Source organism: Ursus arctos, unplaced genomic scaffold, assembly GCF_023065955.2.
Source record: "Ursus arctos isolate Adak ecotype North America unplaced genomic scaffold, UrsArc2.0 scaffold_2, whole genome shotgun sequence".
In the NCBI taxonomy this organism is placed as follows: Eukaryota; Metazoa; Chordata; class Mammalia; order Carnivora; family Ursidae; genus Ursus; species Ursus arctos.
Genome location: NW_026622874.1, coordinates 26434510 through 26452310, shown reverse-complemented (window position 1 = coordinate 26452310; position 17801 = coordinate 26434510). Strand labels below are relative to the sequence as shown.

Sequence of the window (17801 nt, the reverse complement as noted above, 5' to 3'; positions counted from 1 at the left end):
CTACTTCATTGGTAGAATGAATTCATCCATCTATCCGTTCTATGAGTTTTTCACTAACTGTTAGAACTAAATGCGCAGTACTCCATTAAACAGGTTTTATTTATTTACATTATTTTTTTTTATTTTTTAAATTCCAGTCTATTAACATAGTGTTAAATTAGTGTCAGGTGTACAATATAGTTATTGAACAATATATAGTTGGTTGTACAATATAGTTATTCAATGCTCACATCACATCTCTTCACCTATTTCACCCATCCCCTGCCCACCTCCCCTCTGGTAACCACCAGTTTGTTCTCTATAGCTAAGAGTCTTGGTTTTGTTTGGTTTGGTTTGGTTTTTAATACTAAAGAGAGAGAGGGGACGAGCAGGGGGAGGGGCGGAGGGAAAATCCCAAGCAGACTCCACAATGAGTGCAGAACCCAATGCAGGCTCGATCTCAGGACTCAGAGATCATGAGCTGAGCTGAAATCAAGGCTGGGACGCTTTAACCAACTCTACCACCCAGGCGCCCCAGTCTGGGTTTTCTAAACAGGTTTGTTTTATGTGTGATCATGAAGAAGGGGCGTGCCCTTTGTGAAAGACATGTTTATCCTTTTCATGTTATACAATACAGGATGTACTTCCTAAATTCTAGCTACCTTTACCAACCACTATGAATGAATAACTCAAAAACAGGTTGGGAGAAAAGTGTAGATGCTACCTATGATTAACTGTTTGTCCTACAGTCCCATTACATCCTTAAGCCATATCCTATACCTTAAGAAAGAGATACATACCCTAAAATCAGAATCCCTACTAACATTAGGTCCATCCAGGTTAAATTCCTTGTTCTAGAGTCACCGGGCAAGTCAGTGTGAGTAGAGGGTTTAGAATCAGATCTAGGTTGGATCAACAATGCCCTTCTACTCAATATGAGAGTTTCAAGCCCTTACAAACCCTGAGGTGTTCTATCATAAGGATTTCATTCTCAACAACTGGTTTGTGCGAAATCAATATTAATTGTATTTATAGATTATTTTGAGTGTTTTTTTTTTCTTTTTCTCTTTTGAGACAGAGAGACTGGGTGCATGCAGGAACGGGAAAGAGAGGCAGAGGGAGAGAGAATCGTTTTTTTTTTTTTCTTTTTTAACTTTTTTGTGGGGAGAGAGCATCTTAAGCAGGCTCCACACTCAGCACAGAGCCTGAAGTGACACTAGGTCTCACAACTCAGATCATAACCTGAGCCAAAATCAAGAGTTGGACACTTAACCAACTGAGCCACTCAGTCACCCCCGGAATGGAGTTTTAAGATCTTTTTTAATGTTAGAAAATAAATTCCCAGACCATCTAAATATGTTTGTGCTTACTTAGGCTTGTTTGCTGCTAAATTCATTGAAAATCTCTCTGATCTCTTTCTTAAGAGTGATGTCTTGACTTTTCCAGATAAGGATAAACCTTTTACCTAGCAGTAAAGCAGAACCAATCTGTTTTAATATTTACTCAGGAGGCTATAAGTAAAGGAAGTGAAGTAAAGGGCTCTGTTTTAGTTTTACTAGACCTTGTTTTGTTGGAATTTCTTTTCTTCCAAGATATGGCATTTTGCAAGGGTCAGGTAACTTTTTACACTGAAGAAGAACAAGATTCTGAGCCACAAATGAGCTCAAATCCCAAGTTCCTCTTTTTCAGTGAGTAGACCAACACTGCTTGCTGTCTTCCTGTATTTTATCTGTGACTGTGAATGACTGAATCCTCAAAGAACTTTCAGGTACATTCCACATCATGTATTTCTGGCAGCAGTAGACTTCATCATGTGCTCTCTCACAGAATCTCAAAATCTCAGGGCATTTCTGCGAACTGCGTCATGGTCTCAGGACTGACTGAATGGCACCAAGCATGAGAAACATACGGTTTTTAAAGCATCGACTTATACCTACAGGTTTGTCCAATAACAAGTAGACTCTGCTGAGATGGTCCAGTGTGTTCTTACCACAGGCAAATTTTTGCCATGTTTTCATCTCGGGCTGTAAGGATGATTAAACCTGTGGGGACTCCAGATCATGACCGGAACCAAAGGCAGGTGCTTAACCAGCTGAGGTACCCAGGCGCCCCTGCAATTCACTTTTTTAAAACTATATTTGCGAGATTTATTCTTTAACTTATTTTCATTGCTATTTAGTGTTTCAGTGTTTAATTTTCCTCTGCTTGCTTACCCATTCTCCTGCTGATGGACGTATTATTTTCTATTTTTTCTATTATAAACAATGCTTCCGTAAAAATTCTGGTATTCATCTCCTGTGCACCTGCGTTTTTTATGTTAGTTAGATATTTAATACAAATCTGAGATGGGATAAGGAGCTTGGGTCAGAATATAAATCAGTATATCATCTCCTTGGTCAAGAAAATCTTACCTCAAAAAAAGTGTCCACTCACCTGAAGCGTGCTTAGTGATGCATTTGATTTATATACTTGGACAAGATCTTCTTCTTATTGTGGTCCAGCAACAATGAGTTTGAGAACATGGACCACTTTCAGTGAAATCGTGGGGTCATAGGCACATCTTCAACTTCACTGCATATTTCCAAACTCTTCTCCCAAATCATTAGACCAATTTATACAGCTCTCAGAAGTGCATAAAAATTCCCATTGCTTCATGTCATTGCCAACACGTGGTATTATCAGACCTTTTAATTTTTGCCAATCTGGCGGGAGTGAGATGGTTTCTCATTATGGTTTTATTTTGTCTCTCCCTGATTGCTAGTGATTAGAACATCTTACCATTTAAAAAAAATTTAAATTATTTTTTATGGGGATATAATTGACATAACGTTGTATTAGTTTTAGGTGTACAGCATAACGATGTGATATATGTGTATATTTTGATCACACAGTATTTGTCTTTCTCTGTCCGATTTACTTCACTTAGCATAATGTCCTCAAGTTTTATCCATGTTGTGGCAAATGGCTGCCATTTTTAAAAATTGGTTTTTAGGTTTGTTTTTATTTTTTTTTACCCTAACATGGGGCTTGAACTTACAACCCTGAGATCAAGTGTTGTGTGCTCTGCTGACCAAACCAGCCAGGTGCCCCAGTTTTTTTTTTTTTTAAGATTTTATTCATTCATTCGACAGAGAGACAGCCAGCGAGAGAGGGAACACAAGCAGGGGGAGTGGGAGAGGAAGAAGCAGGCTCATAGCGGAAGAGCCTGATGTGGGGCTCGATCCCATAACGCCAGGATCACGCCCTGAGCCGAAGGCAGACGCTTAACTGCTGTGCCACTCAGGCGCCCCCCAGTTTGGTTTTTTTAATCACTGAACTTTCCTGAACGGTTGGTACTGATCTGCAATTGTTTTCTGCATTTGTTAAGTTTTTTTATTCAATGTTCCAAAGGTGGACCATGTCACCTTACTGCTTTTTATTTATTATTATTGTTATCATTATTTTTTTGGTGGTGATATTTTTATATTTATTTATTTTTATCTTATTTTAAACCCAGTATAGTTAACATACAGTGTTATAGCTTATAGCAATTTCAGGTGTACAATATAGTGATTCAACAATTCTATACATTACTCAGTGCTCATCATGATAAGTGTGCTCTTAATCCCCTTCACCTACTTCACCCATCCCCCCCCCACCCTTCTGGTTACCATTTGTTTGTTCTCTTGAGTTAAGGGTTTTTTTGGTTTGTCTCTTTTTTTTTTCTCTTTGCTTGTTCGTTTTGTTTCTTAAATTCCACATATGAGTGAAATCATATGGTATTTGTCTTTCTCTGACTTATTTTAATTAGAATTAAACTCTCTAGATCCATCCATGTTGATGCAAATGGCACAATTTCATTCTTTTTTATGGCTGAGTAATACTGCACTGTATGTACACCACATCTTCCTACCCACACATCTATCAGTGGACACTCAGGCTGCTTCCATATTTTGGCTACTGTACGTAATTCCGCAATAAACATAGGGGTGCGTATGTCTTTTCAAATTAGTTTTTTTGTATTCTTGGAGTAAATACCCAGAAGTAGAATTACTAGATGATATAATTCTATTTTTCACTTTTTACTCTTTTCCACAGTGGCCGTACCAGTTTCCTTATGGCTTTTTAAATCTCCTCCTCCCTCTCTCCCTTTCCCCATTTTTGACCATTCCATTCTTGCCTGTGGAATGTTATTGGTGCTCCTGTGACTGCCCCTCCTTCAGCTGGGGACTCCCAATGTCCCCTCATCTTCTGTCCCCAGCCAAATACTCTTCTTCGTCTGGGTTCCACTCACCCTGGCAGGCTACCCTTCTAGGAGGATTCCTTCCATATTAGATTTCTTTTTTTTTTTTTTTTAAGGAAAATACCTAATCTTTATTTTAAAATAGTTATTTTTAAATGGTTAGTATTTTCACATGGTTCAAAATTCTTAAAGTCTAAAAGAGTACAACTGATAAATCTCCCTCTTACCCCCATCATCAGTTTCCTTCCACACAGACAGCCAGTGATAGCAGTGTCTTCTGCATCCATGTAGAGATAGCTTATACATGCACGAGCAAATATGACATATCTCTCCACCTTTTCTTAACTCAAATAGTGGGGTACTATTTACATGGGTTCTGACTTCGGGTTCAGTTATCTCTGACACCTCTTTTGGAGCAAGAACACTTAACTTGGTGGATACCATTCTCTACCTGGCTGCTGAGGTCCCTGTACCTTTTTCAGGTTGAATCCAGCATCTGGTTCCTCTGGCTTCCAGATTCTGGTGCACACATCAAGCTTTACACGTTGTCTCCTCAAAGCCCTTCTCATGAGTTTGAGGTAAAGAAGGAGCTACTTCTGCACCCCTCTGCACATTCTCTCCAAAAATCTTCCTCTCAAATTGTGTGACTCTACAATCTCTCAAGGCTTTCATATCACTGACCAGGTTGAAGGGTCTTGAGAGAGAGGTCAAGAATTGCATACTTGGTGTCATATTACTTCTTTGCAAATTTGCCACTTGGATGCCTGTCTCATAATTTACTTGCTGCTATCAGTTTGCCTTAGGGCCTCACTCAAAAATCGCAATTTAATATTCATTAGAGTCAAATACAGTTAAATGCTGCAAGAGCTAATGTGTAAGGATGTAAACAATAAAAGTTATGGCATGTCAGAAAGGAGAGAAGTGGCTGTGTTTGAGGTATTTGGGAGGTGAAGGAGCGGCAGGGATCAGCACAAGATATGAGAGGTGGAAACTGTGCATAGGCTGATATGAGGATAGCATTGCTCTCCACATAGTGACAGGAACTTTTGGTGTTTTCTCTGTTACCCAGGAGGCAGCATGGGGGTGAAGAATTATAAATAGGCTTTAGAGTAAGGGAGACCTCAAATCTTATATTTACCTTTTACTGATGGTATAATATTGGGCAAATTGCTTAGCTTTTCACAACCCCTTTCCTCTTCTAAAAAAATAGTTTTATAATACTTAATAAGGTGGTTGAATAAATTCAGCGAAATAACATATGAAAAGCATCTATCCCACCGCTTTACATAGAATGGATGGGGAAAACAACTAAATAACTCTTTACTTAAGTTGTTTTTTTTGCTACCACTGGCACCATTGGGATACCCCCATTTCCTGCTCTTCCCTCCAGCACAGCTCCCTAGAGACACAGTACACATTTTACACACCTGCAGGATTTGGGTACATCCACTTACGTCCTATTCAGGCACAGCTAAAGGCCCTACAAAGAGGGAGTAGTTACTGCCTCCCGCTTCTGATGAGATCTACTCAACAAGCAGTTATCGACCACCTAAAATGTCCCAGTTACTGATCTAGGCCCTATTGGGGTACAGAGAGACAAAAGGGTCTTCAAGATACTTAAAGATGAGAAACAGCCTCTGGATAAAGAGCTATCGGTGTTCAGAAGGTGGAGGAAAGTCATGGGCAGGGAGCTAGTGTGAAGCGAGCACCTAGCGGAAGGTGGCATTATTTGCAGAAGACATGTCATTTCAGCTAAGTCCTGGCACATGACAGAGAATTCACCATGCGGAGACTGGGGAAAGAGGATAAAGATATTAGAAGATATGTTGATCACAGAGAGTCTCTCAAAGCACCGTTCTATCGATGCCTATGCCTAACGGGAGAAAACTCCGTTTTACTTGCTCTGGAGTCTTTAGCCATTAGACTGCACGCTGAACACAACTGTAACTCGAGCGAATAAAACCGCCACGGTGACAGCAGTGGGTAACTGCAGCAGCCGCAGAGCTGCAATTACTCTGAAACTGACTGGGGTAAAGAAGATTTACTTGGACGACAACTGGTGAAACATCGTAAACTCTGAGAAGCTGCAATTTCGACTTCTGAGTTCACCCTCGTCAACCCTCCCCACCTTGGTTTTTTTTTTTTTTTTTTTTTTTTTTTTTTTTGTCCAGGGACGAAATGCGCAGCCACAAGGCCCAATTAGCGTCCGAAGAAGGAGGGCCGCGGGTGGGGGGTGGGGGGCGGGGAGGTCTCCGCTGCGGATCTACTCTGGCTCCTCCCGAGTTCTGCAAAGCATACACTGGCCACACTAAACATGGCGCTCTCGAGTGTTCTTTCTTCGTCTTATTTCGCTCTCACATTTTTTTTTTAGCCACACTCAACATGGCCCTAACCGAAGGTTATATTCCTGTGGAACGGTCTCGGGACAGTTCTCGCGAGGTTTGCCTGGGCCCGGACTGCTCCCGCCCTGCCTCGCGCGGCCGCCACTGCCACTGCCGCCGGCGCCGCTCCTCCTCCGTGTCAGTTGTTGGGCTGTAATGGCGACTGGGCCGCCGCTGCCGAAGTGACTCCCGGGAGGGGGAGCGGGGCCGGACCTGCGCCAGAGGGAACTGCAGAGAGCCGCAGCTCAGGGGGAGGCTTGCTGTGGGGGAGGGGAGGCAGCCTTTCCGCCTCTCCTTCCCTCTCTGCAGCCCGGCGGATCCCGGGAGCCGGTGCGAGGCGGGCACCCGGTGCGTCCCCGGAGCGGGGAGGCCAGGCCCGGCAGCCCTGGGGCCGGTCGGGGCGGCATCACTGCACCCTCCGCCAGGCCCCGCGGGATGCACCGTGGGAGCCGAGGGCGGAGGCGACACTCTCAGGTGAGACCCGGGAGGACGTGGCTGGTACCGCGGACGCTTGCTTAGCCTCTGCTGCCTCTGTCCGCGGTCCCGGGTCCCCGGTGGCGGCGAGAGAGGCGGGGCGGGGCGCCGGGAGCCCTGGCCCTGCCTGGCGTCCCCCTCGGGGAACCTCCCTGGGTCCTGAGCCTTTGCGGGGAGGGCCATCCTGAGACCTGGATTTCAGGTCCCACCGGTGCCTGCAGAAGACGGATTTCCTTCCTTACCTGCCAGTGCTCTCCCCGCCCCTCCTCTCGTCTGCGAAAGATGTACGATACCTCTCGCCTTTGGTCTCCCGAGAAGTGCTCCTTCACTTGCAGATGAGGCATATTTTAGGAAATTTCGGGCAACTGGCTCCAGTGGCAAGGATGACTGGTTTCTGTTCCTTTTTGGGGAGGATAAACATTCTCAAGTATAGGGAAAACTTTGATCTTCTGCTCCAGTCTAGCCGCTGCCGAATGTAGTCTACCGATTTATTCACAAATGATTTAGTGGGGGATTTAAAAAGCTTTACGCTTTCAAAATTGTCAGTGTTTCCCCCCACCTTCTTTTGAAATGTAGCCCAACATGGTAAATAATATTTAACTAATGTCACAAATACGGTTTGGAATTTCACTGGATTTTTAGTTTTCAGATAGGAAGTTGCACATAGGTATAAGATTTTAACGTGGTTTTAGTGTAGTAGCAAATCTTTCATAAAGGAAAAGACCCTTCATATAGGACAGCTTGTCAGGAGTAGTAATCAGTATCCATGCACTCCACCTGATTGTTTTGATTTTTTTGTTTTGATGGCGATCCTTGTTTTGAATTTGGAAAAGTCGTTAATGGTTAGGTTGCCATGTTAGCGATGCCTCCTCCTGTCTTGTATTTAAAGGTTTTAAAGGAAAGGCTATCTTAGGCCAACCTAGCAACAGCTTGAAACGGTTTGTAAAAGCAATGATAAAATACTAAAAGCTGCTCTCCACTTTAAACATTTCTCAGTTTAAAATACTGTTTTTAAACAACACAGTGTGCTACTAATAACATGAGATTGTGACTTTGGGGGATTGGTTGGTAGACGGATGGTGGAAGTTGCTTTAAACCCATGGGTGGGTAATATGAATTAGTTTTGGTGTGCAAAATTGACGAACTCCATTCAGTGCAATAAAGTAAATCTGAAGCATTGAAGCATCATTGCATTGAATTTAAGATGCTTTGATCAGAAAATAAACATCAAGCTAAAATACTTTGTATGTGTGGATAAATACATCTTATTTTTTCATAGTAGCAGCACCTGTGTTTGTGGTGATGGTGAGGTCTAATAACTAAACAATTTCATACATATGTGAGATAATTTCTCTGATTCTCTGAGATTATTATGTAAGAGTGTTACTTCTTAAACAGCCAACCTGTGGGGTAATCAATTATGAATTATGGGTTGTGAATTTTTTCCTAATGCTTTTGATTGCCAGTCTTTTGCCCATTTTATAACACTTCTGTCATATCATGGACAGAAGAAAGGAGATGGAGTCCCTGTCTAACCAATTTTATTTGTTAAATTGCTATGTTATAGTGGCAGCAAAAAAGCAGCTGTTTAAAATAATTGACATCATTTTTTGGTGTATCACCAAATAACGTTATTTTATTTAGTCTTTAGAGCAGTGTGAGGTATATTTGGCAAATATTTTTGTTTTGCAGTTGTGGAAATTGACACACAAGGAAGTTCATTTATTTATATGAGTGATGCTCTTATTTCTGCAGATCTAGAATTGTTTTTTTTTTATTGTGGTATAGTTGACACATTGTGTTAGTGTTAGGTGTGCAACGTATTGGCTCTGTATATGTATGTATTTTGAAGCGATCACCACAAGTCTAGTTAACATTGTAGGATTAATTTTATTTTTAAATTGAGTATTATAGATACTTCTGGACCATGGTTTTTTTTAAATCAAAAAAATTCTATTTTTGCTCCTTTTGATATGTCACTAACTCCTTTATGCTGATGATTGTCATTCTTTAAAAACAGTACTTTCAGTAATTTTTGTTAATTATGAGCAAGTCATGAATTATTATAATGGATGGCTTTACGGCTGTATGTACTTTTTGCTTGAACAGTGTTTTTAAGAAATTGTAGTTGACCTGTCATCTCTCATTTTGTTTGGATACTCATAGTTCTGTCATCTTTGGATTCAAATCATTTATACTCTTGGTTATGAAAAACCAATATTTGGGCCACATGGTAGCCTAACTGAAAAGTAGTAACATCTTGGTGATTTTATTGTAGAACTGATGATTTAAAAAGTTAACTTGCCAAAAAAAAAAAAAAAAAAAGTTGCCATGTACACTTGTGAGTGCTCTTTTTGCAGCGTGGGACAAGTTGCAAAATAATTTTCTTTATTGACATTTTCTTCCCATGTCATACAATTTCTAGTGTCGCAAATAGTCCAAAAAAACACAATCAAAAGATTGAATGGTGGGTTTTTTTTTCCTGCACTAATGGATTTTTGTTTATTATTATCACAGGTATAACTTTACATTTACTAGTGATTATTTTGGTTGGTTATTTGCCTTTCTCATTTAGTCTGTAAGTTCCATGATGGCAGAGATCCTCTGTTAACTATTGTATGCCCAGTGGCTAGCATATAGTAAACTAATCAATAAATATTAGTTGAATAAATTGACTAAAGAGTGGTCTTGGTATAATATTTAGAAAACAAAACACTGGTTCATTTTCCTAGGCACACATCAACTCTTATTAAGAATATACTCCAGAGAGATGTTCAAGTTTGGTAGTTAGCAGGGAATGACAGCCTGGGATTAAAAAGCCACTGAGAATAAGCCACAGGTGGATCCTGAAAACTTTATTGGATATTTTAATGATTTACTTAGGTGTTCTGGCAATAGTTATTATGATTTAAAGAAAATAGAAGGCTTAAGACCCTGATGTAATTAGTACTGTAATTATAGGCTCTTAATAACTTTAAGTCACTTCTTAATTACAGCATTGGGAGTTTTAAATCTTGAAGGCCACCTAGTCCAATTCCCACGTTTTACACATAAGGGAACAGTATCATATAGGGGAAATATCTCACCCAAAGTGGTCTCATAACTGGATGAAGAATTCGCTGTATAGCTCTAAGTCTTCACTTGTTTAATGTCAGATAATTATCAAATCAGATCATGATTGTGACCAACTGGGCAATCTGTTCATTCTATATCAGAGTGAAAACTCAAAATAGACCCCTCAGTGAATCAAAAATATTTGTTAACTTAAAAATAAACCTCAGCCTTCCCCTCTGTCTTTGGGACTATAAATTGGTACAACTAGAACAATATTCTGGAAGGAAATTTGGTGTTACTTATCAAAATTAAAGGGGCACATATTTGATAGAGTCGTTTCATTTTTAGGCGTTTATCTTACCGGAATTTTAACACAGAGCACAGGAGCAAATCTATAAGGATGTTCATTTTAATGTTGTTTTAAGTAAATGCCAGTAGTATTTATAAATAAAAAATGTTCTAAATGTTTCATTGGTAGGGGAGTAGTTGAAATTATAGTACTTTTATGCTGTGAAGTACTACACACTTGTTAACAGGTTGAGGGATAGCTGTATTTACTTCATGAGAAGCAGCTGAGTGTATCATTGAGCGCAGGGACCATGCAGCTAACTTTCTGGGTTCAAATCCCAGCTGCATCATTTATTAGATGCAGCCATTAGCAAATTACTTAAACGCATCTATAAAGTGGATGTAATTATAGTTCTCACCTGACAGGGCTGTCGTGAGAATTAAGTGAGTTGCTATTGTAAGCCGTAAGTAAGTATAGTAAGCACCAATAAATGTATAAGTGTTTGCAATTACTATTATGTACTGACATGGAAGAATGTTCATGATATAATACTGAGTGAGAAAAATAAGTTGCATAACACTGTGGAATATGATTCAGTTTTGAAAAAGCAAACACACGGGCAAAGAAATTTAGTTTGATTTTATTATGATTTTGTATGTGCATAGGAAAGAGTCTGTAAGGATAGATGTTAAACTATTAGTAAGCACCAATAAATGTATAAGTGTTTGCAATTACTATTATGTACTGACATGGAAGAATGTTCATGATATATATATATATTTATATGACTGTAAAATAGAAGAAACTGTTTCAATGTTTTTTAGAAAAAAATGTTTAAAAAGTATAAAAGTGGGATTTTATTATGATTTTGTATGTGCATAGGAAAGAGTCTGTAAGGATAGATGTTAAACTATTAGCAGTGTTATCCCTGGGGGAGTGGATGACTTTCCTTTTTTTTTTTTCTTTAGACACTTTTGTATTGTTTATTATAAGTCCCACTTTTAATACTTTTTAAACATTTTTTTCTAAAAAACATTGAAACAGTTTCTTCTATTTTACAGTCATATAAATATATTTTTGAATTTAGTTGTTTTTCAGAGATCTGTAGATTTCATCCACATGATGTCACAATGAGATTCTCTTTCAAAACTTTTGTTGATGTAAGGTTAAACTTCTATGTGTTATTTATTTTCTACTAGCTTTGTGACCTTAAGTGTCATTTCTTAATTTACAAAGTAAGTACATAGGCTAGATCAGTGTTTCCTTTTCCCCCCAAAGATTTTATTTATTTATTCATTTATTCATTTATTTATTTATTAGAGAGAGAGAGTGCGAGCAAGCTAGAGACAAGTAGGGGGAATGGCAGGCTCAGTGAGAAGTAGGCTCGCCGCTGAGCAAGGAGCCTGATGTGGTACTTGATCCCAGGACCCTGAGATCATGACCTGAACTGAAGGCAGGCGCTTAACCAACTGAGCCATCCAGGGTCAGTGTTTCTTAAACCCAGCATTCCCAGACTGTGCCATGAGGTGTCTTGGAGCACTGTAGTGAACTCACAGGCACTGTGGAATATTTAAAAATTTTCTAGGGAAACACAGTAATATTTGACATCTGTGGGACACTGTTCAAACTACTAGTTTGAGGTAGTGTCTCTGAGGTTGTGCTACATTCCTTTGGATGACAGGATGTCTTCAAGAAGCTGGGTTTGGGTGGGCTGCTGTGATAAAAAGCAAGTACTGTGCAAAAATCAGTGTAAATGATAAGTGAAAGTGGCAGTGTCCAAAATGATTTCAAGGTTTGAGAAGTTGTGTAATGTGTAGCTGGTGCACACATTCATTAATAAGTAATTGTGGTTGTATAGTAATAAAACCTTTCTTTCCATTTATATGTATTTTTCAAACTGCTGCTAAGTTGTTAGGACACAAATACTTACTGGATTGTATGGATCTAATAAATGGAACTGGGAGGTATTTTTTTGGTGCTTGGGGGCACCATGAGAAAATTACTGAGACACTGAGAGCTCTGTGAACTGGAAAGGCTTGGGAACCTGTCCAACTCCTTTGACTAGGACATTCACAATAAGAAATACATTTTTCATAGGGATATAATATACATATTATGTATGTATCTATATGTAAATGAATTTTATATTTTAAGGGAAAAATAATCCTGACTTGTGAACCATGAGACACTTTTATAGACAGATATTCCTTGAAATTAATTTGGAAGAGTAAGCATTCAGGATAACTAGATGGTGGGTAAGCAAAGTATAGGCTCGTATTTCTAGGACCTCCCCCCCCCCCCCCCCGCATTGTTCTTGGTCTTATTCATTGTCATTAACTTTTCCTTAAGTTAAAAGACTAGGGGCACCTGTAGTCAAGTATAGCTCATTTCCTGTCAGTGGGGGATATTATGTTCTTTGTGATCCTCACCCTGCCACTTATGTTCCAAAGGCCAAACTGGTACCAAATGTTACATAGTTTCTTTCTGGATTTCCTAGATTACAGTAGATCAGCCTTGTATTTGTAAAAGTAGTGTTGGGGTTTTTGTATTTTAAATGTGAAGAGAGGTGAGGCTAAATTCTCAGGTCATTTGTATTTGTGTATTATACTATAGTATGCGGAGTGTTGGTTATTCTGAGAATTTACTTGTAACAGTTCAGTAGGTCTGACCTAGAACTGGAATGTTTACTCCTTTTTTCTAGCCTGGTCCCTACTAAATTTGCCCATTTTATATTTAGACGAGATAGTATGACTATTGCAGGGTTGTCTTTTCTCATTCTTTCAGGCAGCCGTGGTTGTTACATGGGATCTGATAGAGATGAGAGAACTGAAACATAGCAAAGGTGTGGAAAACATTCTCTTTGAGAGCCAAAACAAAGTAATTTCTTTCATCTCTATCCCCAGGGCCAGGCACATAGTAGGAGCCCAATAAATAATTGAGCCAAATCTGTGTGACTGAATGAGAGCCCTGTCAGTAAATGTAAAGGGAAAATTTGCTGCTAGAAGGTACTTGAGAATTGGCTAGTTCATAAAAATGTCATCTTCTATCTTATTTGTGTTATATGATAAGTGTATAGATCAGCATTTCTCAAACTTTCTTGTGTCTAGACCACTTTATACTCGAGTTATTAAAAACTTAAGAACTTTTGTTTACGTGGGTTATATCTATTGGTATTTGCTATATTAGAAGTTTTAAACATATATATTAGTTTTTTAAAAATTTTAATTCCAGTATAGTTAACATACAGTGTTATATTAGTATCAAGTGTACAATATAGTGATCCAACAATTCTATACATTACTCCGTGTTCACCATGATGAGTGTACTCTTAATCTCCTTCACCTATTTCACTGATCCATTTGTTCTCCATAGTTAAGAGTCTGTTTTTTGGTTTGTCTCTTTTTCACTCTTTGTTTGTTTTGTTTCTTAAATTCCACACATGAGTGAAATCATATGGTATTTGTCTTTCTCTGACTTATTTCACTTAGCGTTATATGCTCTGAAGCCATCCATGTTGTTGCAAATAGCAAGATTTCATTTCTCGTGGCTGACTAATATTCCATTATACACATACACGCGTGCGCACATGCGCACACACGCATCCCACATCTTTATCCATTCATCTATCAGTGGACACTTGGTCTGCTTACATATTTTGGTGATTGGAAATAATGCTGCTATAAACATAGGGGTGCATATATCTTTTCAGATTAGTGTTTTTGTATTCTTTGGGTAAATACCCAGTAGTGGAATTACTGGACGGATCATATGGTAGCTCTATTTTTAATTTTTGGAGGACCCTCCATACCAGTTTTCATAGTGGCTGCACCAGTTTGCATTCCCACCAACACATCCATGCCAACACTTGTTTCTTGTATTTTTGATTTTCACCATTCTGACAGGTGTGAGGTGATCTCTCATTGTGGTTTTGATTTTCATTTTCCTGATGGTGAGTGATGTTGAGCATCTTTTCATGTGTCTGTTGGCCATCTGGATGTCTTTGTAGAAATGTCTGGTTCATATCTTCTGCCCATTTTTTATTTTAATTTTATTATTATTATTTTTTAGAGAGGGGAGGTGGGCAGAGGGAGACGGAGAGAGAGAATCTTAAGCCATCTCCACATGCAGCATTTATTTATTTGAGAGAGAGAGACAGAGAAAGCGACAGAGAGCATGAGTGGGGAAGAGAGGAAGAAGCAGGCTCCCTGCTCAGCTGGGACCCTGGGATCATGATCTGAGCTGAAGGCAGACACTTATCCGACTGAGCCACCTGGATGCCCCTCCTCTTCTGCCCATTTTTTAATTGATTATTTGTTTTTGTGTGTGTGTTGAGTTATATAAGTTCTTTATTTATCTTGGGTACTAACTTTTTTTTTTTTTTTTGGATATGTCGTTTGCATATATCTTCTCCCATTCAGTTAAGTTGTCTTTTAGTTTTGATGGTTGTTTTCCTTAGCTTTGCAGAAGCTTTTTATTTTGGTATAGTCCCAATAGTTTATGTTTGCTTTTCTTTCTCTTGCCTCAGAATCCTACCTAGTAAAATGTTGCTATGGCTGAGTACTGCTTGTGCTCTCTTCTAGGATTTTTATGGTTTCAGATCTCATGTTTAGGTCCTTAATCCATTTCGAGTTTTTATTTTTGTGTATGGTTTAAGAGAGTGGTCCAGTTTTATTCTTTTGCATGTAGCTGTCTAGTTTCCCCAACGCCATTTTTTGAAGAGACTGTCTTTATCCCATTGTGTATCCTCGTTGAAGATTAATTGACCATCTAATTGTGGGTTTATTTCTGGGTTTTCTATTCTGTTCCATTGATTTATATGTCTGTTTTTGTGCCAGTACCATACTGTTTTGATTACTACAGCTCTCTAATATATCTTGAAATCTGGGATTGTGATACCTCTAGTTTAGTTATTCTTCTTCAAGATTGCTTTGGCTATTTGGGGTTTTCTGTGGCTCCAAACAAATTTTAGGATTATTTGTTGTAGTTCTCTGAAAATGCTGTTGGTATTTTGATAGAGACTGCATTAAATCTACATTGCTTTGGGTAGTTAGGGACTTTCTTCTTTATTGAGGGTTTTTATCATGAATGGATGTTGTACTTTGTCAAATGCTTTTCCTGCATCTCTTGAAATAGTCATATGGTTTTTATCCTTTCTCTTGTTGGTGTGGTGTATCACAGTGATTGATTTGTGAATATTGATCACCCTTGCATACCAGGAATAAATCCCACTTGGTTGTGGTGAATGATTTTTTTAAAATGTATTGTTGGATTCAGTTTGCCAATATTTTGTTGAGGATTTTTGCGTCTGTGTGCATCAGAGATATTGACCTGTAGTTTTTGTTTTTTTGTTTTTGTTTTTGTTTTTTTTTTTTTTTGGTAGTGTCTTTATCTGGTTTTGGTATCAGGGTAGTGGTAGCCTCATGAAATGAATTTGGAAGCTTTCCTTCCTCGTCTATTTTTTGGAATAGTTTGAGAAGAATAGGTATTAACTCTTCTTTAAATGTTTGGTAGAATTCACCCGTGAAACCATGTGGTTCTAGACTTTTGTTTGCTGGGAGTTTTTTTTCATTACTGATATAATTTCATTGCTGGTAATCAATCTATTCAAGTTTTTTGTTTCTTCCTGATTCAGTTTTGGGAAGTTGTATGGTTCTAGGAATTTATTTCTTCTAGTTTGTCCAATTTGTTGTCATACCATTTTTCATAATATTCTCTTATAATCCTTTATAGTTCTAGGGTTGGTTGGTGTTTCTCCTCTTTCATTTGTGATTTTATTTGAGTCCTCTCTCTCTCTTTTTTTTTTCTTTTTTAATGAGTCTGGCTAAAGGTTTATTAGTTTTGTTGATCAAGAACCAGAGCTCCTGGCTTTATTGATCTGTTCTACTGCTTTTTTTAAAGTTTCTATTTCATTTATTTCTGCTCTATCCCTTTCTGTTTCCTTCCATTCTGTTGATTTTGGGTTTTGTTTGTTGTTCTTTTTGAATCTCATTTAAGTGTCAGGTTAGGTTGTTTATTTGAAATTTTTCTGCTTCTTCCAGTAGGCCTGTGTTGCTATAAACTTCCTTCTCAGAACACCTTTTGCTGCATCTCAAAGATTTTGGACCGTTGTGTTTTCATTTTCATTTGTCTCTATGTATTTTTTGATTTCCTCTTTGATTTCTTGGTTGACCCATTTAATTTTTAGTAGCATGTTATTTAACCACCATGTATTTGTGTTTTTTCCAGATTTTTTTCTTGTGGTTGATTTCTAGTTTCCTAGGGAAAAGATGCATGGTATGGAAGTTTTAAGTATACTTATTAACTTATTTAAAATAACAAATCCATATTAAAGTGAACAAGTAACATTTTTTAAATGAAAAATAACTATTTTTCCAGAACAAAAACATTTAGTGAAAGGAGTGACATTGTTGGACATTTTTCAAATCTTTTTAATGTCTCACTTAATAGAAGGCATCTGGATTCTCATACCTCCTTCTGCATTCAATCTGTTGTGATATCATATATCATGTAGCCTTTGGGAGCCTGCACTATACATTCTCAGAATGAAAGTGAAAAAGAGGATTAATGTCTTAATATTATTATGGAAATAGTTTTGATTTCAAAGACTCCTCCTGGAAGGTGGACCCTAAGAGATCCTTGGACCATGGTTGGAACTGGTGGTATAGATTATAAATTTAGAGTAGAATAGGACCTTAGAGGTCATGTAGTTATAATCACCTCTTGTGGATATTTCTGGCTTGTACATCTGGACTGAGATAGAGAATACCTCACGCTTGTTTTTTGGGAATAATTGTAAGTTGGCTTTTGGAGATGTTGGGTAAGACGTGCCTTTGAGGTTTCTGAATAAATGGTTTGATATGTGGGTTAGCATATCAGAGATAAGATATGGGCCAGAGTTTGGCAGTCATTGGCATATACGTGGTATTTGAAGCCTTGGGCTTGGTGAGGTCACCCAGAGTATAGTGTTAGAAAAGAGCCCATGGTCAAACCTGCTTGAATCTCTAGATTTAAGAGAAAAGGACTAGCTAGCAGAGTAGAGTAAGAAAAAGAACTAGAGAGAAGATGGAAAACCAGAGTGTAGTGTATGGAAGCCAAGGGAAATGAGTATTTAAGAGAGTAGTTAACTGTGATGAATGCTGCCAAGAGGCCAAGCAAGATGGGACTTTTTATTTGAAAATGCCTAGGGGTGCCTGGGTGGCTCAGTCAGTTAAGCATCCGATGTTTGGTCTCAGCTCAGGTCTTGATCTCATGGTCATGAGTTCAAGCCCTGTGTTAAAAAAAAAAAAAAATGCCCATTAGATTTAGAGATGAAGAGATCTTTGGTGATTTTAGTGAGAGCTGTTATGGAGAAATGGGAGTGCATTTATACACATTGGAATGGCTTGAAGAGAGAGTGAAAAGT

General features: G+C 38.6%; 1 protein-coding gene across 3 annotated transcripts in view; it reads left to right on the top strand.

Annotated features, from left to right (window-relative positions):
* Positions 1-6672: 6672 nt before the first annotated feature.
* The window catches only part of CEP350 (centrosomal protein 350), a 150504-nt gene continuing 139375 nt past the window's right edge, over positions 6673-17801 (top strand). For all 3 annotated transcript variants that reach the window (XM_044387853.3, XM_026509152.4, XM_044387852.3), the window contains exon 1: positions 6673-7056. The gene's annotated coding sequence lies outside the window, so the exon portion shown is untranslated. The remainder of the gene's footprint in view (positions 7057-17801) is intronic.